Genomic DNA, 4,125 nt, shown 5'->3' on the forward strand with positions numbered 1-4,125 from the left:
TTTCTCGACAGGGTCTCCTGTAGTTCCAGTCTGCCTAGAACTCACTGTGTAGATCAGGCTGGTATAATTCTTACCACCTGTAATCCTTTTACTTTCTTGTCCATTCTAGGTAATCATCCTACTGAAATAAACATAGGAGAATTCCTTGGAATAAAGTCCTTACACCTATCAACTCTCTTTTAACAGTATCAGATATCACTTCTTTAAAGAACTGATTCTAACATTAAAACCTGAGTGAATATATGTTCACTATACATTTTTCAAATTTATTTTATTTTTAAACTATTTTGTTATTTTTATTTTATGTATATGAATGTATTGTCTGCATGTAAGTGCATTCGTGTCGTGCAGTGCCAGCGGAGGACAGAAGAGGGCATCAGATCCCCTGGAACTGGATTTAGGGATGGTTGTCAGCCAGCATGTGGGTGCTGGGAATCGAACCCAGATCCTCTGCCAGAGCAGTCAGTGCTGTTAACTACTAAGCCATTTCTCCAGCCTCTCTCATATACATTTTGACTGAAAATATTCTTTGATTTTCTACCATTGCTTTGCAAAGACAATTCTAGTAGAACTTTAGACAGATATGAAACTTCCCATTTTTTATTTGTTAAAGATTTAAATGAGTGATACAATGATCCTTTAATATCATTTAATAAAAGCATCACATGGTGACTTTTAAAATGTGAAGGGCTGAACATTCTTAAACTAATGTATATCCATTTGAGTAAGATGTCCTTTCTATTTCAGATGAGTGTGGTGTCTGAAAATTCAGTAGTTGGGTAAAAGCTAATTGGTGTAAGAAGAGCTTTCTAGCTGCGTGGTGGACAGACAGGGTAAGGCCAGGAAGTCTAGAGAATTCACAGTTCATGTTCAGAACAAATAGCATAAAACAAGTACTTTTACTACCTACTCCACCCTGGCACTGTATCCACTGCCAGAACCGCCTCCCTAATGCTTCAGGCTGCATATTGGTAGCTTTCATTTTTTTTCATTTCAATTTCTTTTGCAGTCAGGTAGTACATCTCCCCTTACAAGTGTTCTAATGCTGCAGGTTGGTATTTATTGCATTCTGTTCATTTCTACCTGAATTATTGAATGAGATACAAGCCATATACAATGAGATAAGCTCAGAGCTCTGAGATTGCTTTGGACACTTCCTTCACTGGCCCCTAACTGGGATGTCATAGTTGGGAGGATAGTCACACCATCAGCATGGATTCAAGTTCCATATACTGGAGGGAAAGAAAGGTGGCAGGTTGGAGGGTGTCAGTGGAAGACGTAAGAGAACTCTTGGAAACTCTGTTATTTCTCACTACTTCAGAGCTAGCATGTCTACCTCTAGTTCCATAAGCTAATGACAATATTTCTAAATTACAGAACAAAAATAACCGAAGACCAAAGGCTATAGAGCCTGGATCACCATTTGCATGCCTTGAAGCATTAAGAAGCTTTAATACATTTTCAGGGCACTGTTCTTTGTAATAAGTTCATATGATGTTTTTATTTGGGTAAAACTGAAGTCATTACCATAACTGATTTGAAAATCTTCAGGAAGGAATTAACTTTCCTGGTTTATGCTTTTCTGGCTGTGCTTTTCAGCAAATAGCACCAGGTTCTCTAAAAAGCAATTCTTATTGGTTTCATTGCTAAAGCTTCCACACATTTTCATAATTGATTTAGGAAAAGATATTTTTAATGTCACGCATAGTTGGAGTTCTAATCAAACAAAGATACAATTTAATATTTGTTTTAAAATTAACTTTTAACATTATGGAAAATGAAATTATTTGATATTATATTTTCTATATGGCAGAAAAACGGCATTTGAAGTTTACTATAAAAGTCTAGCAATAGGGGTTGGAGAGATGACTCAGTGGTTAAGAATACTGGCTGCTCTTATAGAGAACCCTAGTTTGGTTCACAGCACATACAAGGTAAATAACAATTGTCTGTGACTCCAGTTCCAGGGATCCAATGCCCTCTTCTGACCTCCATGGGCATTGCAAGACATGAATGCACCTACACACATGCAGGCAATACATTCATACATATAAAATAATTTTTTAATCCAGCAATAATAGCACTCAATAAAATGGACTGAGATAGTCTAAGAACACAAGTGAACAAAATTAGAATGTGATACCATGATACTTTAAAAGTAGTCCAGGACAGCACAAAGTCAACCCAAAGAGTTGTGGATACAGAACTTCTGTTTCTTGTGCATTTCTCTCTTTAAAAAAATCATATCACATTTACTTATTTATTTATGTGTGTATGTATGCATGTGAGTATCTCCTGCCATGCCACATGTGTGGAGGTCAGAGTACAACTTGTAGGTGTTGGCTTTCTCCTTCCATGTGAATTCTGAAGATTCAGCTTAGGCCCTTGGGCTTGATAGCAAGTGCTGTTGCCTCCTGAGTCATCTTGTCAACCCTCATTTGTTTGTTTTAAAATGTTTTTTTACACAGTTATGTTCAGTCATGAGCATCTTAGTAAACTCAATTTGTCTTTGCAATGAATGTCAAAAGTTAATTTAATAAAACCATATTAGATGAAGACAGCTTTTCCCTGTGTACAGTAAGGGAAGACTGTACGGAATGTAGAACTTTGGCAAATAGAAAGCACCACCAACATGATGTTTAGAAGTATAAAATAATTTACAAAATTAATTTAATAAAATGCGTAGGACAATAACTAACAATTATTAGCAAAACAACAGTGCAGCTGTCTATATTTTTCATTTGACAACACATTTAAGGCAAATGTTGAATTACTCTAAAAATAATATGCAATAACCTAAGGTCTGAAATAAGATACAATGGAAATTCATATCATGTAAGAGCTATGACACTATACCTTCTACAGACTTTATATCATTCCCGATTGCTCTGAACTTAGCCCATTGTGACCTGGTAAGGTATTAATTGGAATATCAGGACTATTTCTTAAAACAGAAAGCTATACTTTCCCCACCTTGCAAGGTCAAATAATTTAATATATTTATTTTAATAAAAAGCTCACTAACTTCAAACTAGAGGGCTTTAAATTTTTTTCAGTACTAGTGTTGGTTCACAAAGATATCTATATTACTTGACATTCTACTCTTCATGCTGTTCCTAAAAGGAAAATGCTTATCCTGAAATGTGTATAATTCCTACCTAAGATTTATTTGTGGAAAAGTTTCATCATACAAAAAAAAACCTACTACCCATTGTCTATAAGAATCAATTCAATTTCATTTCACAGAAAAAGCAGATTTTGATAGCAGATAGACTGAGTTTCTACATCTGACTTTATACTGTTACCCTGCAGTTTAACAGATCATCTGGCCTCTTGGTTCCCAACCATGAGGTCTAATCCCACCATCAATGAGGAGCAGCATGGAGTTTAGGAAGAGCCAGCTCACAGAACTACACAAAGTGCAGAACATTTCTGAAGTGGCTCCTTTTTCACCTCTCCTTTCTATTCCTGACATTTCTTGGCTAGTGTGGGATTAATGATAAAACATGGAAGAAATTGCTGGAATAAATCAGCTCCACCGAGAGGCTCATCTACATTACAAGTAACAGTTACATATTTTGAACGCAACCTTCAATAAGATTAAAACATTGGTTTAAAAACCATATTTACACTTTACAATTCATAAGTAGAGAAAGAACTATAAGGACAGCAATGAGAAAAATAACAAATTGCTATGAACGTATAGTTTAATTTTGTAAAAATAAAGAAATATACCCAATTTTATCAAATAATGAATGTTCATGGACAGGCAACAGAATCAGACTACTTTGTACAGCAACTTACAATCAACATAAAAAATTATCAAAATAGACTCTCTAAAGGAAAGAGCCTTTCTTGAATGAGATTGATAATTACAGATTTCCATTATCTTTCCATGAAACCAAAGAAGAGTGCTATTTCAAACAGGGTTCTAGTAGAACTTGGCACATACATTTAAGCTTTCACCCACCCATAGGTTTTTGCCTTCTAGTAGATTTATTCATGCAGGCAGTCTCACATATACACACATTAATATTAAAAACAAATGAGGCTGTAAGCAGAAATTCATTCTAAAATTACATTTTCTACAACAAAATCTGGTTGATATATATATATATACAAATA

This window comes from Nannospalax galili, unplaced genomic scaffold (assembly GCF_000622305.1).
Source record: "Nannospalax galili isolate Female #2095 unplaced genomic scaffold, S.galili_v1.0 scaffold109, whole genome shotgun sequence".
Lineage (NCBI taxonomy): Eukaryota > Metazoa > Chordata > Mammalia > Rodentia > Spalacidae > Nannospalax > Nannospalax galili.